The sequence below is a fragment of the Clavelina lepadiformis genome, chromosome 6 (genome assembly GCF_947623445.1).
Source record: "Clavelina lepadiformis chromosome 6, kaClaLepa1.1, whole genome shotgun sequence".
Lineage (NCBI taxonomy): Eukaryota > Metazoa > Chordata > Ascidiacea > Aplousobranchia > Clavelinidae > Clavelina > Clavelina lepadiformis.
In genome coordinates, this window is record NC_135245.1 from 6328319 (window position 1) to 6343341 (window position 15023).

The 15023-nt window shown below is 38.9% G+C and overlaps 15 non-coding genes across 15 annotated transcripts; 5 read left to right on the plus strand and 10 right to left on the minus strand.

Moving 5' to 3' along the window:
- Positions 1-112: 112 nt before the first annotated feature.
- Positions 113-184, minus strand: Trnat-ugu (transfer RNA threonine (anticodon UGU)). The gene has a single exon. It is a non-coding gene; the product is annotated as a tRNA-Thr (tRNA).
- A 144-nt stretch (positions 185-328) lies between these two features.
- Trnat-agu (transfer RNA threonine (anticodon AGU)) lies at positions 329-400 on the plus strand. Its single transcript has one exon. It is a non-coding gene; the product is annotated as a tRNA-Thr (tRNA).
- Positions 401-1403: 1003 nt separating this feature from the next.
- On the minus strand, positions 1404-1476 carry Trnav-cac (transfer RNA valine (anticodon CAC)). Its single transcript has one exon. It is a non-coding gene; the product is annotated as a tRNA-Val (tRNA).
- Positions 1477-1882: 406 nt separating this feature from the next.
- Trnav-aac (transfer RNA valine (anticodon AAC)) lies at positions 1883-1955 on the minus strand. Its single transcript has one exon. It is a non-coding gene; the product is annotated as a tRNA-Val (tRNA).
- A 481-nt stretch (positions 1956-2436) lies between these two features.
- Trnat-agu (transfer RNA threonine (anticodon AGU)) lies at positions 2437-2508 on the plus strand. Its single transcript has one exon. It is a non-coding gene; the product is annotated as a tRNA-Thr (tRNA).
- A 687-nt stretch (positions 2509-3195) lies between these two features.
- On the minus strand, positions 3196-3268 carry Trnav-cac (transfer RNA valine (anticodon CAC)). Its single transcript has one exon. It is a non-coding gene; the product is annotated as a tRNA-Val (tRNA).
- Positions 3269-3674: 406 nt separating this feature from the next.
- On the minus strand, positions 3675-3747 carry Trnav-aac (transfer RNA valine (anticodon AAC)). The gene has a single exon. It is a non-coding gene; the product is annotated as a tRNA-Val (tRNA).
- Positions 3748-10518: 6771 nt separating this feature from the next.
- On the minus strand, positions 10519-10590 carry Trnat-ugu (transfer RNA threonine (anticodon UGU)). The gene has a single exon. It is a non-coding gene; the product is annotated as a tRNA-Thr (tRNA).
- A 144-nt stretch (positions 10591-10734) lies between these two features.
- On the plus strand, positions 10735-10806 carry Trnat-agu (transfer RNA threonine (anticodon AGU)). The gene has a single exon. It is a non-coding gene; the product is annotated as a tRNA-Thr (tRNA).
- Positions 10807-11492: 686 nt separating this feature from the next.
- Positions 11493-11565, minus strand: Trnav-cac (transfer RNA valine (anticodon CAC)). Its single transcript has one exon. It is a non-coding gene; the product is annotated as a tRNA-Val (tRNA).
- Positions 11566-11971: 406 nt separating this feature from the next.
- On the minus strand, positions 11972-12044 carry Trnav-aac (transfer RNA valine (anticodon AAC)). Its single transcript has one exon. It is a non-coding gene; the product is annotated as a tRNA-Val (tRNA).
- Positions 12045-12525: 481 nt separating this feature from the next.
- On the plus strand, positions 12526-12597 carry Trnat-agu (transfer RNA threonine (anticodon AGU)). Its single transcript has one exon. It is a non-coding gene; the product is annotated as a tRNA-Thr (tRNA).
- Positions 12598-13598: 1001 nt separating this feature from the next.
- Trnav-cac (transfer RNA valine (anticodon CAC)) lies at positions 13599-13671 on the minus strand. The gene has a single exon. It is a non-coding gene; the product is annotated as a tRNA-Val (tRNA).
- A 406-nt stretch (positions 13672-14077) lies between these two features.
- Positions 14078-14150, minus strand: Trnav-aac (transfer RNA valine (anticodon AAC)). The gene has a single exon. It is a non-coding gene; the product is annotated as a tRNA-Val (tRNA).
- A 481-nt stretch (positions 14151-14631) lies between these two features.
- On the plus strand, positions 14632-14703 carry Trnat-agu (transfer RNA threonine (anticodon AGU)). Its single transcript has one exon. It is a non-coding gene; the product is annotated as a tRNA-Thr (tRNA).
- Positions 14704-15023: the final 320 nt, after the last annotated feature.

The following is a 15023-nucleotide window of genomic DNA, read 5'->3' on the forward strand; positions in this document are numbered from 1 at the left end:
GGTGAAGGAAACATTACGACTATTTTATTCAGTAAATGATATTTGATGTTTTGTGTGTCTTGCTGAAGATCGCACTGAAACGGTAAACTTAACATAGCGATGGTAGCAGAAATGCCTCCAGTGAGAATTGAACTCACGACCCCTGGTTTACAAGACCAGTTCTCTACCCCTGAACTATGGAGGCGGCTACGATGTGGCGCCCTGATATCATTTCCTTTACCAATCTTGAAGACAATAACCATGCAAGAAGAATTAATCAGACTTAATCAACGTGATGGCAATAAAACTTCGAATTCCACAAAAGCAATCTCAGAAAAGACGGACGTACGGCGCCATGGCTTAGTGGCAAAGCGCCTGTCTAGTAAACAAGAGATCCTGGGTTCGAATCCCAGTGGTGCCTTTGTAACAAAACAGACAGCTAAGCATCGTGCTTTAACATTGGACTACCGGGTTCCGTGAAATCTTTCTTTGTTTTATTATACAGTAAATTTACTAAAAGACTGATTACTTGAAAATCCTCGATGGGGCTCTCTGAATTTTTTCCCGTCAATTTAGTATGCTTTGAACTACCATTCCATAAAATGCAATCGAAAAACAATGATTCAAACTTTTTTTACAGAGGCGCAAAATAAACACTAGAATTATTAGTCTAAAATCCCAATTTTAGCTACTTTCATGCTAATTTTTAACATCGAATCCTAGTGGTGCATGCCTTTGTAACAAAACAGACAGCTAAGCATCGTGCTTTAACATTGGACTACCGGGTTCCGTGAAATCTTTCTTTGTTTTATTATACAGTAAATTTACTAAAAGACTGATTACTTGAAAATCCTCGATGGGGCTCTCTGAATTTTTTCCCGTCAATTTAGTATGCTTTGAACTACCATTCCATAAAATGCAATCGAAAAACAATGATTCAAACTTTTTTTACAGAGGCGCAAAAAAAAACACTAGGATTTTTAGTCTAAAATCCCAATTTTAGCTACTTTCATGCTAATTTTTGGCATATTTCTGCACACGACCTGGGACATTGAAGCACGCCAACTGCTAGTGTAATTCCCAGGCTAGAAACACCACCAACCACGCTGCATTCTGATTGGTCTAAACATGTATTTAAAGCCCTACGTAGGAGTACAACAATTTCATAAAGATCTTAGTTTTAGTTATTTGACGCTTCCTGAACCACCAAGCTTTCGTTTAACAGCCGAACACCCTAGCCGATTGAGCAGAAAGAATCTTGCAGCAAATATAGTTGATTAATTACCTTGCCCATTCAAGGATTGGTAATGCAGCAGTGGTAATTGATGTGCCTTCTTTGCTTGGTTTAACCCGTCAAATAGTCAGTTGTTTTAGAAAAGTAAACTTTGAGCATCCGAATGTTATCCAAAGAGACAACTTAGCGATGTTTCCGCCCAGGATCAAACTGGGGACCTTTCGCGTGTGAGGCGAACGTGATAACCTCTACACTACGGAAACAGGACATTGGTCGAGCATGGAAATAGCAATTAAATTTTTTAAAAAGCAGTTGCATTAAGTGTGAAAATAAAAATGCGTAAATAGACGTTGAAACTCTTCTCACCCAGGGTCGGACTGGATACTTTTCGCGTGTAAAATGAACGGGATAACAATTACAGTACCAGAACCGATAGCGGAAAGCAAGGTTTTTTGATTTTATTTAGCAAAATTCTATTTGTTTGTTAGACGATAATGGATATTTGCAATGTTTCAGTTGAGCCAAAGTTGTAGATTGGCCGCTTTTTCGGCCTGGCATCAAACCTGGAAAGTGCTTCGTGTAAAATGACATTTGTCTGTATACGGAAGCACTTTTTTTATATCAAATCCGGGCATTCTTTTTAGTGTTCAACTTCGTAAGGACGACTCATGTTTCCGCCCAGGATCGAACTGGGGACCTTTCGCGTGTTAGGCGAACGTGATAACCACTACACTACGGAAACACGACAGTCGTAGGTTGACGCAGTTTAATTATCTTTTCAAATTTTGCTTATGTCCGGAAAAGAGAGCAGAAACCGGTTCATTGTAAATGTTTCGCTCATATCTTCTGTATCTATCGGATAATAGCCACAAGCTCGGTGGTTTGAATACAAATTGGGTGAAGGAAACATTACGACTATTTTATTCAGTAAATGATATTTGATGTTTTGTGTGTCTTGCTGAAGATCGCACTGAAACGGTAAACTTAACATAGCGATGCTAGCAGAAATGCCTCCAGTGAGAATTGAACTCACGACCCCTGGTTTACAAGAACAGTTCTCTACCCTTGAACTATGGAGGCGGCTACGATGTGGCGCCCTGATATCATTTCCTTTACCAATCTTGAAGACAATAACCATGCAAGAAGAATTAATCAGACTTAATAACGTGTTGGCAATAAAACTTCGAATTCCACAAAAGCAATCTCAGAAAAGACGGACGTACGGCGCCATGGCTTAGTGGCAAAGCGCCTGTCTAGTAAACAGGAGATCCTGGGTTCGAATCTCAGTGGTGCCTTTGTAACAAAACAGACAGCTAAGCATCGTGCTTTAACATTGGACTACCGGGTTCCGTGAAATCTTTCTTTATTTTATTATACAGTAAATTTACTAAAATACTGATTACTTGAAAATCCTCGATGGGGCTCTTTGAATTTTTTCCCGTCAATTTAGTATGCTTTGAACTACCATTCCATAAAATGCAATCGAAAAACAATGATTCAAACTTTTTTTACAGAGGTGCAAAAAAAACGCTAGGATTTTTAGTCTAAAATCCCAATTTTAGCTACTTTCATGCTAATTTTTAGCATATTTCTGCACACGACCTGGGACATTGAAGCACGCCAACTGCTAGTGTAATTCCCAGGCTAGAAACACCACCAACCACGCTGCATTCTGATTGGTCTAAACATGTATTTAAAGCCCTACGTAGGAGTACAACAAATTCATAAAGATCTTAGTTTTAGTTATTTGACGCTTCCTGAACCACAAAGCTTTCGTTTAACAGCCGAACACCCTAGCCGATTGAGCAGAAAGAATCTTGCAGCAAATATAGTTGATTAATTGCCTTGCCCATTCAAGGATTGGTAATGCAGAAGTGGTAATTGATGTGCCTTCTTTGCTTGGTTTAACCCGTCAAATAGTCAGTTGCTTAGAAAAGTAAACTTTGAGCATCCGAATGTTATCCAAAGAGACAACTTAGCGATGTTTCCGCCCAGGATCGAACTGGGGACCTTTCGCGTGTGAGGCGAACGTGATAACCTCTACACTACGGAAACAGGACATTGGTCGAGCATGGAAATAGCAATTAAATTTTTTAAAAAGCAGTTGCATTAAGTGTGAAAATAAAAATGCGTAAATAGACGTTGAAACTCTTCTCACCCAGGGTCGGACTGGATACTTTTCGCGTGTAAAATGAACGGGATAACAATTACAGTACCAGAACCGATAGCGGAAAGCAAGGTTTTTTGATTTTATTTAGCAAAATTCTATTTGTTTGTTAGACGATAATGGATATTTGCAATGTTTCAGTTGAGCCAAAGTTGTAGATTGGCCGCTTTTTCGGCCTGGCATCAAACCTGGAAAGTGCTTCGTGTAAAATGACATTTGTCTGTATACGGAAGCACTTTTTTTATATCAAATCCGGGCATTCTTTTTAGTGTTCAACTTCGTAAGGACGACTCATGTTTCCGCCCAGGATCGAACTGGGTACCTTTCGCGTGTTAGGCGAACGTGATAACCACTACACTACGGAAACACGACAGTCGTAGGTTGACGCAGTTTAATTATCTTTTCAAATTTTGCTTATGTCCGGAAAAGAGAGCAGAAACCGGTTCATTGTAAATGTTTCGCTCATATCTTTTTTTTTTTTTTTTTTTTTTTTTATTTATTTTTCAACCCTTTCATGGGTTTTAACACGACAATGCACGGTCAATACACGAAAACAATATTCTATATGCAATACACTTATGTACATAAATACTTCTTTTGATACTGTCACAATCGAAATTAATTTGAGCACATACTATTCCAAAGGGTTTGTGTTACAGAGTTGTGAACACTTGTCTGGCGACTTTTCTCTGCGCTATTGCGCGCTTTTGACATGGCTTTTATTCTGTTTATCACATCTTGATAGAGAAACGGTTCTTGTTCGAAAATCACTTTGTTCCTAGATAGCCATATGCAGTACCTTGAAATGCTTAACAATAATATTGTTGCATTTAAATTGGTTTCGCAAACACAAAGTTGTATTAGTGAACTCAAGTCCAAAGCAATACACATTTGTGGAGAAACTTTCGACATCAAAACACCACTGATGTTAAATATTATCACGTTTACATAATCCCATATGGGTTGTATACATACACAATCATAAAACAAATGATATACATCTTCATCATGAAGGTCACATAATGGGCATCTTGATGTTTTTTGTATACGTGCTATGCGCTCATTAATACATAAGGGTAACACATTCCATACCATCTTGTAACCAAAAGTTTTTAAATAATTTGGTAGTACCTTATTGTGAATGCCAGTCCACATGTTTTGCATATTTATGGGGAACATAGGTACTAGTACTTGTGCATTTCTCTCGTTTACAATTCTCCTGTAAATTTGTTTGGTTGTCTTTTCAGCAATTTCATCTATGGTAATACTGTAACGTTTCAGTATATCAACTACGTTGCTATAATATGACGTGGGTTGTGTAGCATGCAGCACAGAATTATTTACAGGCATTGCCAACATATTACACAAAGTAAAGCCAATGTAATATTCAAGGAAATACAGCGGTAAGTGTATGCTGTTATTTTGCTTTCGAGCGTTGTAATATTTCTTAACAACTTTTAACTTCAAGATATCTAAATACAGTGGGATGTCAATAAAGTCGTATCCACCATTTTCCCTGGCTTTACTTATCGTTTCAATGTTTAATCTTGCACCAGTGCTAAAAACATAATTTTCAACAATTTTGCGTACATTTCGGCGTTGCTGAAGCGCAAGATCATACACTCTAGAACCATACACAAAAATGGGCAATAATAGTGTTTTTACAATTAGCGATTTTCCATCATACGTCGATCTAAATTTTGAGAAATTCGATACCTTCAAACGCATGCTACGCACCTTGTTTTCGAGCCAATCAGTAATTGCCTGAGGTTTACCATAAGGAACGTTCAAAACATTTATCGAATCGACCCAGGAAAGCGTGGGAAGCTGAGAGTTTTTGCTTTGCTTCCTACCTAGTTTCAAAGCCGTTACTTTACTGAAGTTCACTTTTATTCCCGTCGCTGTAAGGTATTCACCTAATACAAAAAAGGCTTGTGACACCGATTGTTCATCTTGGAGGACCAAGGTTGTATCATCGGCGTATGCTATAGTTTTCACAACTTTACCGCCTGAAGCTGGTAGATGTAAACCTTGTATATCTGTATTCTTGTTTAAAGCAATTATAACCGGTTCCATTGCTAACAGGAACAAATACAAACTTAACGGATCTCCTTGTCGTAAACCGCGTTCGACGCGAAAATCTGCCCCTATATGCCCATTGATCATTACACATGTCTGATTATTTATCAGCGTAGTTGTAATCATTTTCGTAAAAATTTCACCAAAACCGAATTTTTTCAGAATTTCAACCAAGAATTCATGGTCGACGCAGTCAAATGCTTTGTAGATGTCAAGAGATACAATGTATCCCTCAGTGTTTCTATTTTTAATATATTCAATACAGTCTCTAAGCAGCGCTGTTCCATCGTTTATATCTCTGCCACACACTGCAAACTGCGTGTCATTGATAAGTTTTGGTACAAAGCTTTTCAATCGTAATGTCATCATTTTGCTAAATATCTTATAATCGACATTCAGTAATGTTATCGGTCGATAATTTTTTATATCAGTCCGTTCGCCTTTTTTAAATATCAGAGTTAGCAGTCCCCGAGTCAACTCGGCGGGTGGTTGTGATTCAGCAAAAAACTCTTTGGCTACTTCAATCAGCGTGTCGCCTACAAGGCTCCAGAACGTTTTGTAGAATTCTATGCTTAAGCCATCGAGCCCCGGTGTTTTACCATTTTTCATGGATTTAATGGCGAAAAGCATCTCGTCCTTAGTTACTTCCAGCTCTAAGGTCTCTGTGGTGTCTCTATCTATTTTTTGTTCAATATCCTGTAGGAACGCGCTTTGTCTCCATTTGTCAAGTTTTTGTTTCGAGTATAAGGTTTTATAAAAATCAGTCGCAACATCTAGTTTTTCTTTCGGCGTGTTTGCTTCAATGTTTTGATTTGTGCGCAGCGACTCGATGTAGGTCGCTCTGTGATGTTCTTTCAGCTTGCGGTAGAAAAACTTTGTCGGGCGATCTCGGTAGTCAAGTTCATTTGCATGAGCAATTATTCTAATTTTCTTTCGTTTTTCTTTGTGGATAGTAATTAGTTCGGCTTTTTTTTTGCGAAACTCTGTCATGACTTTTTTGCCTTCATTTAAGTCTTGGCGCAAATCATTGAGGCTTGCGTTTAATTCGTGTTCTCGCTGATTCTTTTTTCGGTGAATTCGCTTCGAGTGTTTCTGCACCAGTTCTCTTATTCGGTACTTTGTATCAACCCACCAATCGAGTTTATTTTTGTAAAGAACTTGCAGACTTTTATAATCATGCCAGCTTTCTTTTAATTCTTGAGTAAGGTCTTCATTTTCGTAAACGGTGACATTGTTTTTCCAGTAGCCATTGCCGTAGTTTCTGGAAATGTTTAATTTGATATCAACGTGAATCGCGTCGTGATCGCTTACAGCGCAAGGTTCGATGACATGATTAATGTGCGTGAGCTCGTCTGAACCGTAAAAGCGGTCCAGCCTTGAGTGCGCTTCGTTGCCATGCCAAGTAAAATCTTTTCCGTTCGGTCGTGATATTCTATAGAGGTCTTTCAATCCGTAGGTTTCGCACAAATCCTTCAGGGACTTCGACTCATACCGTTTAACTTGGTGCGCCATAAAGTTATTGCGATCTTTTAGTCGGTCGTCGACGCAGTTGAAATCCCCCGCCAACAGTGTTGGTAATTTGCTGTGCACATAAGGATATATGCCGTCATAAAACCGATCTTGCGTGTTGCATTCGTTGCCACTTCCGCGTACTGGTGCGTAAACGTTTACAATGTGCATACTTTCGCCAAAAACACTAATATCCGCGGCTAATACTCTCCCAAAGTTGTCAAAATTTACGCTTTTAACCTCTATATGCTTGTTATTTATTAGTATAGCCAGGCCTCTTGATTGCGTGTTTCCTGAATTCCACAGCGCACGCTTACCCCATTCTTTTGTCCACTGTATTTCGTCCCCCGGGCTAGAGTGCGTTTCTTGTAACAAGGCAACGTCAACGTTTTTGGTGTACCGACACTTAATCACGCGACACATAATCACGCGACATTTAATCACCGACACATAATCACTAGGACATTTAATCACGCGACACATAATCACTAGGACATTTAATCACGCGACACATAATCACTAGGACATTTAATCACGCGACTTCGATACGTAATCACGCGACATTTAATCACGCGACACATAATCACTTGGATGCGACTCCCCGACAATTGTTTTGACTCCGTTGCGCCAGCTTTCTCTATAATGTTTCTTTAAATCAACACCAGCTTCATAAAGTCTAATTGTTATATTGTCCGAAAGTATAACCTATGTAATATCTAACATTATTCTACTGTATTGTCACCGAAGCTCTTGACCACAGTACCATCAAAACGTTACACCGTAAAATACAATGCTACTTGTTTTGTGTCGGTTTTGGAACTCTGGAACAATGCCAATGAATAAATTATTACAATTTACTATCACGACCGCCACATCTCTTTGTATCTATAACGACTAGTCCAGTCTACAGACAATCTCGTTCCGGATACGGCCCGCGGGCCCTAGGTTGCGACCCTTGGTCTATGCTCTATAGCTTGCCGCTGTCTTACCGTTGTAACTCGTGGTTATTTCAATTCAGGGGACATTACTATGACTAGACAGTTAATCACACGACATTTATACAGTGTCTTTGTCTATACTATAGCCTGCCGCTGTCTTACCGTTGTAAATCGTGATTATTTTAATTTAACGGACATTACTATGACTAATAAAAACGGAACGATTCAGTGGCGTGGCAAACTCTACCAGAAATGTCGGGGCGAACGGACATTAGGGCTACTATGACTAATAAGACAGTGCAGTTTAGCTTAACATCGAAAGGGAATCAATCGGTGCTGCACAAACAGTACGAGTTTGTCAAACACCGTGAGTACGCAAACGGAACGATTCAGTGGCGTTGCAAACTCTACCAGAAAAGTCGGTGCCAGGCTCGTATAACAACCGAAGTGCAGTTGCTTACATTTCCTATGCATAACATTGCTGTAAATTGTAAATGTAAAAAAATATTGTAAATGTGTGATTAAATGTCGCGTGATTAAATGTCCTAGTGATTATGTGTCGCGTGATTAAATGTCCTAGTGATTATGTGTCGCGTGATTAAATGTCGCGTGATTAAATGTCCTAGTGATTATGTGTCGGTGATTATGTGTCGCGTGATTAAGTGTCGCGTGATTAACTGTCACCAAACCAACGTTTTTGGTGCGTAGCAAGTCATAAACGAAGGCGCGTTTGTCTTGCTTTCGCAATCCATTACAATTAAGACTGAGAATACGTAGAAGAAACATAATAAACGATAACGTAAGGTATCTAAATCCGGAAAAACGAATACAATAATTACTATTTAAATATAATCTTTAGTCCCTTCAATACTTTCACATGTGTATTTATATCCACAATTACAAAAGTATGATTGAGAGGGGCTTATGGCCTTACAAACCACCTCTTCACAGTCACAATGTATAACACACAAATTGCATTCTGTGTTCACACATTTGCCTTGTGTTCTAATTGGGGGTATTAGGTTGTAGCTCTTACACAAACACTCACACAATGAAGCATTACAGGTTGCACATTCAACAAAGTTCTCACCATACTCTGATACATGAGTGTGTGCTTTACAGCAGGATAGGTATTTTAATTCACTTTGACACACATCACAAGGAAAGTCATGCATGTTTCCTTCTGGAATTATCTGTTTAATTCTGTCATTACAGGTATTTATTACTATATAATCTTCAGGGCATTTACTACATTTCCATTTCTTGCACTCCAAGATATGTTCTTCATTGTCACATGCTAGACATTTGACTATGTAAGTATTATCATTATGGCTAACCTTTGTGCAGGGCTCCTCAGTTGCCTCATCTGGAGAGGGTCTTTTCCTGTCACTCCTCCTGTCAGTATTCTTTTCTATTGAGTTGTCTTCATTCATATGTACTTCTGTTAGATTGTTTTCTGTCATGTCAAACCAGTCCCTAGGTTGTTCTTCACCTTTCTTTGTGGTTGCTGTATCAGGTTCATTGTGGTCATTGTTCTTTCCATCTTCAGTATTGTCCTTGTTTGTGTTCATTATAGAATTTTCATGGTTTTCTTCATTGTGAGTGTGGCCAGGTGATTGGTGTCTAGTGAGGGGGTTTCTATAATAATCCATACCTCTTCTAGGGTTTGGCTGATTGTTCTCTTCCAGTGGGGGGTATTCAGAGTTATTTTTGGCAGGACAGTTGATGTGTTTGTGTCCTGGTTTGTTGCAGTACTGGCATGTTGCCAACTGTCCTTGGTATTTGACTAGCAGTTCTTCTCCAAGAATATTTAAATAGCTTGGTATTGGTGTTTGATCCAGTTCATCTTTAGCCATTTCCATAATATAAACACCACTGAACAAAGCCTTTGCATCTTTTTTTGGGAAACATTTAATGATTTTACCATGATTTTCTTCTAAGTATGATTTCAAGGCTTCAATAGGAAATGGTTTAGGAATCCAAGATATATGAACATATACCTTATCCGGTTCATACAGCTTTAGGTACCGAATTTCTTCAAGATTAAGAAGTTTTTCATGTAAATCCAGAACATGCTCTCTCGACTTGCAGGTAATATCGATATTGCCGCCTTTCTTCTCCACTAGGCCAACGAGTAATTTTAAAGAAAAGTTAATCTTTTCAAAAATTTTCCAAAGATCTTCCCTTTTGGTACCATAAGATACTCTAAACGTTAGGCAATTTGGCCTTGCATACTCCATAGTTCTTAACTTCTTCTTAACTTTGTCCGAATAAGAAACAGGTTTAATTTCTGCCATAACTTTCGATGATTCAGAGCACTCAAGTGCAAATATTTAACAATATAAGCAGGCGTAATGGGTGGCTAACCCAAAATATTCTACCAGATTTCCACGCGGTTGCTTAACTTCGTCCACTACAGTCCCTTAACAATAGTTTTCCGCTCATATCTTCTGTATCTATCGGATAATAGCCACAAGCTCGGTGGTTTGAATACAAATTGGGTGAAGGAAACATTACGACTATTTTATTCAGTAAATGATATTTGATGTTTTGTGTGTCTTGCTGAAGATCGCACTGAAACGGTCAACTTAACATAGCGATGCTAGCAGAAATGCCTCCAGTGAGAATTGAACTCACGACCCCTGGTTTACAAGACCAGTTCTCTACCCCTGAACTATGGAGGCGGCTACGATGTGGCGCCCTGATATCATTTCTTTTACCAATCTTGAAGACAATAACCATGCAAGAAGAATTAATCAGACTTAATCAACGTGATGGCAATAAAACTTCGAATTGCAGAAGAGCAATCTCAGAAAAGACGGACGTACGGCGCCATGGCTTAGTGGCAAAGCGCCTGTCTAGTAAACAGGAGATCCTGGGTTTGAATCCCAGTGGTGCCTTTGTAACAAAACAGACAGCTAAGCATCGTGCTTTAACATTGGACTACCGGGTTCCGTGAAATCTTTCTTTATTTTATTATACAGTAAATTTACTAAAAGACTGATTACTTGAAAATCCTCGATGGGGCTCTCTGAATTTTTTCCCGTCAATTTAGTATGCTTTGAACTACCATTCCATAAAATGCAATCGAAAAACAATGATTCAAACTTTTTTACAGAGGCGCAAAAAAAACACTAGGATTTTTAGTCTAAAATCCCAATTTTAGCTACTTTCATGCTAATTTTTAGCATATTTCTGCACACGACCTGGGACATTGAAGCACGCCAACTGCTAGTGTAATTTCCAGGCTAGAAACACCACCAACCACGCTGCATTCTGATTGGTCTAAACATGTATTTAAAGCCCTACGTAGGAGTACAACAATTTCATAAAGATCTTAGTTTTAGTTATTTGACGCTTCCTGAACCACCAAGCTTTCGTTTAACAGCCGAACACCCTAGCCGATTGAGCAGAAAGAATCTTGCAGCAAATATAGTTGATTAATTGCCTTGCCCATTCAAGGATTGGTAATGCAGAAGTGGTAATTGATGTGCCTTCTTTGCTTGGTTTAACCCGTCAAATAGTCAGTTGTTTAGAAAAATAAACTTTGAGCATCCGAATGTTATCCAAAGAGACAACTTAGCGATGTTTCCACCCAGGATCGAACTGGAGACCTTTCGCGTGTGAGGCGAACGTGATAACCTCTACACTACGGAAACAGGACATTGGTCGAGCATGGAAATAGCAATTAAATTTTTTAAAAAGCAGTTGCATTAAGTGTGAAAATAAAAATGCGTAAATAGACGTTGAAACTCTTCTCACCCAGGGTCGGACTGGATACTTTTCGCGTGTAAAATGAACGGGATAACAATTACAGTACCAGAACCGATAGCGGAAAGCAAGGTTTTTTGATTTTATTTAGCAAAATTCTATTTGTTTGTTAGACGATAATGGATATTTGGAATGTTTCAGTTGAGCCAAAATTGTAGATTGGCCGCTTTTTCGGCCTGGCATCAAACCTGGAAAGTGCTTCGTGTAAAATGACATTTGTCTGTATACGGAAGCACTTTTTTTATATCAAATCCGGGCATTCTTTTTAGTGTTCAACTTCGTAAGGACGACTCATGTTTCCGCCCAAGATCGAACTGGGGACCTTTCGCGTGTTAGGCGAACGTGATAACCACTACACTACGGAAACACGACAGTCGTAGGTTGACGCAGTTTAATTATCTTTTCAAATTTTGCTTATGTCCGGAAAAGAGAGCAGAAACCGGTTCATTGTAAATGTTTCGCTCATATCTTCTGTATCTATCGGATAATAGCCACAAGCTCGGTGGTTTGAATACAAATTGGGTGAAGGAAACATTACGACTATTTTATTCAGTAAATGATATTTGATGTTTTGTGTGTCTTGCTGAAGATCGCACTGAAACGGTCAACTTAACATAGCGATGCTAGCAGAAATGCCTCCAGTGAGAATTGAACTCACGACCCCTGGTTTACAAGAACAGTTCTCTACCCCTGAACTATGGAGGCGGCTACGATGTGGCGTCCTGATATCATTTCCTTTACCAATCTTGAAGACAATAACCATGCAAGAAGAATTAATCAGACTTAATAACGTGTTGGCAATAAAACTTCGAATTCCACAAAAGCAATCTCAGAAAAGACGGACGTACGGCGCCATGGCTTAGTGGCAAAGCGCCTGTCTAGTAAACAGGAGATCCTGGGTTCGAATCCCAGTGGTGCCTTTGTAACAAAACAGACAGCTAAGCATCGTGCTTTAACATTGGACTACCGGGTTCCGTGAAATCTTTCTTTGTTTTATTATACAGTAAATTTACTAAAAGACTGTTTACTTGAAAATCCTCGATGGGGCTCTCTGAATTTTTTCCCGTCAATTTAGTATGCTTTGAACTACCATTCCATAAAATGCAATCGAAAAACAATGATTCAAACTTTTTTTACAGAGGCGCAAAATAAACACTAGAATTTTTAGTCTAAAATCCCAATTTTAGCTACTTTCATGCTAATTTTTAACATCGAATCCTAGTGGTGCATGCCTTTGTAACAAAACAGACAGCTAAGCATCGTGCTTTAACATTGGACTACCGGGTTCCGTGAAATCTTTCTTTGTTTTATTATACAGTAAATTTACTAAAAGACTGATTACTTGAAAATCCTCGATGGGGCTCTCTGAATTTTTTCCCGTCAATTTAGTATGCTTTGAACTACCATTCCATAAAATGCAATCGAAAAACAATGATTCAAACTTTTTTTACAGAGGCGCAAAAAAAACACTAGGATTTTTAGTCTAAAATCCCAATTTTAGCTACTTTCATGCTAATTTTTAGCATATTTCTGCACACGACCTGGGACATTGAAGCACGCCAACTGCTAGTGTAATTCCCAGGCTAGAAACACCACCAACCACGCTGCATTCTGATTGGTCTAAACATGTATTTAAAGCCCTACGTAGGAGTACAACAAATTCATAAAGATCTTAGTTTTAGTTATTTGACGCTTCCTGAACCACCAAGCTTTCGTTTAACAGCCGAACACCCTAGCCGATTGAGCAGAAAGAATCTTGCAGCAAATATAGTTGATTAATTGCCTTGCCCATTCAAGGATTGGTAATGCAGAAGTGGTAATTGATGTGCCTTCTTTGCTTGGTTTAACCCGTCAAATAGTCAGTTGTTTAGAAAAATAAACTTTGAGCATCCGAATGTTATCCAAAGAGACAACTTAGCGATGTTTCCACCCAGGATCGAACTGGAGACCTTTCGCGTGTGAGGCGAACGTGATAACCTCTACACTACGGAAACAGGACATTGGTCGAGCATGGAAATAGCAATTAAATTTTTTAAAAAGCAGTTGCATTAAGTGTGAAAATAAAAATGCGTAAATAGACGTTGAAACTCTTCTCACCCAGGGTCGGACTGGATACTTTTCGCGTGTAAAATGAACGGGATAACAATTACAGTACCAGAACCGATAGCGGAAAGCAAGGTTTTTTGATTTTATTTAGCAAAATTCTATTTGTTTGTTAGACGATAATGGATATTTGGAATGTTTCAGTTGAGCCAAAATTGTAGATTGGCCGCTTTTTCGGCCTGGCATCAAACCTGGAAAGTGCTTCGTGTAAAATGACATTTGTCTGTATACGGAAGCACTTTTTTTATATCAAATCCGGGCATTCTTTTTAGTGTTCAACTTCGTAAGGACGACTCATGTTTCCGCCCAAGATCGAACTGGGGACCTTTCGCGTGTTAGGCGAACGTGATAACCACTACACTACGGAAACACGACAGTCGTAGGTTGACGCAGTTTAATTATCTTTTCAAATTTTGCTTATGTCCGGAAAAGAGAGCAGAAACCGGTTCATTGTAAATGTTTCGCTCATATCTTCTGTATCTATCGGATAATAGCCACAAGCTCGGTGGTTTGAATACAAATTGGGTGAAGGAAACATTACGACTATTTTATTCAGTAAATGATATTTGATGTTTTGTGTGTCTTGCTGAAGATCGCACTGAAACGGTCAACTTAACATAGCGATGCTAGCAGAAATGCCTCCAGTGAGAATTGAACTCACGACCCCTGGTTTACAAGAACAGTTCTCTACCCCTGAACTATGGAGGCGGCTACGATGTGGCGCCCTGATATCATTTCCTTTACCAATCTTGAAGACAATAACCATGCAAGAAGAATTAATCAGACTTAATAACGTGTTGGCAATAAAACTTCGAATTCCACAAAAGCAATCTCAGAAAAGACGGACGTACGGCGCCATGGCTTAGTGGCAAAGCGCCTGTCTAGTAAACAGGAGATCCTGGGTTCGAATCCCAGTGGTGCCTTTGTAACAAAACAGACAGCTAAGCATCGTGCTTTAACATTGGACTACCGGGTTCCGTGAAATCTTTCTTTGTTTTATTATACAGTAAATTTACTAAAAGACTGATTACTTGAAAATCCTCGATGGGGCTCTCTGAATTTTTTCCCGTCAATTTAGTATGCTTTGAACTACCATTCCATAAAATGCAATCGAAAAACAATGATTCAAACTTTTTTTACAGAGGCGCAAAAAAAACACTAGGATTTTTAGTCTAAAATCCCAATTTTAGCTACTTTCATGCTAATTTTTAGCATATTTCTGCACACGACCTGGGACATTGAA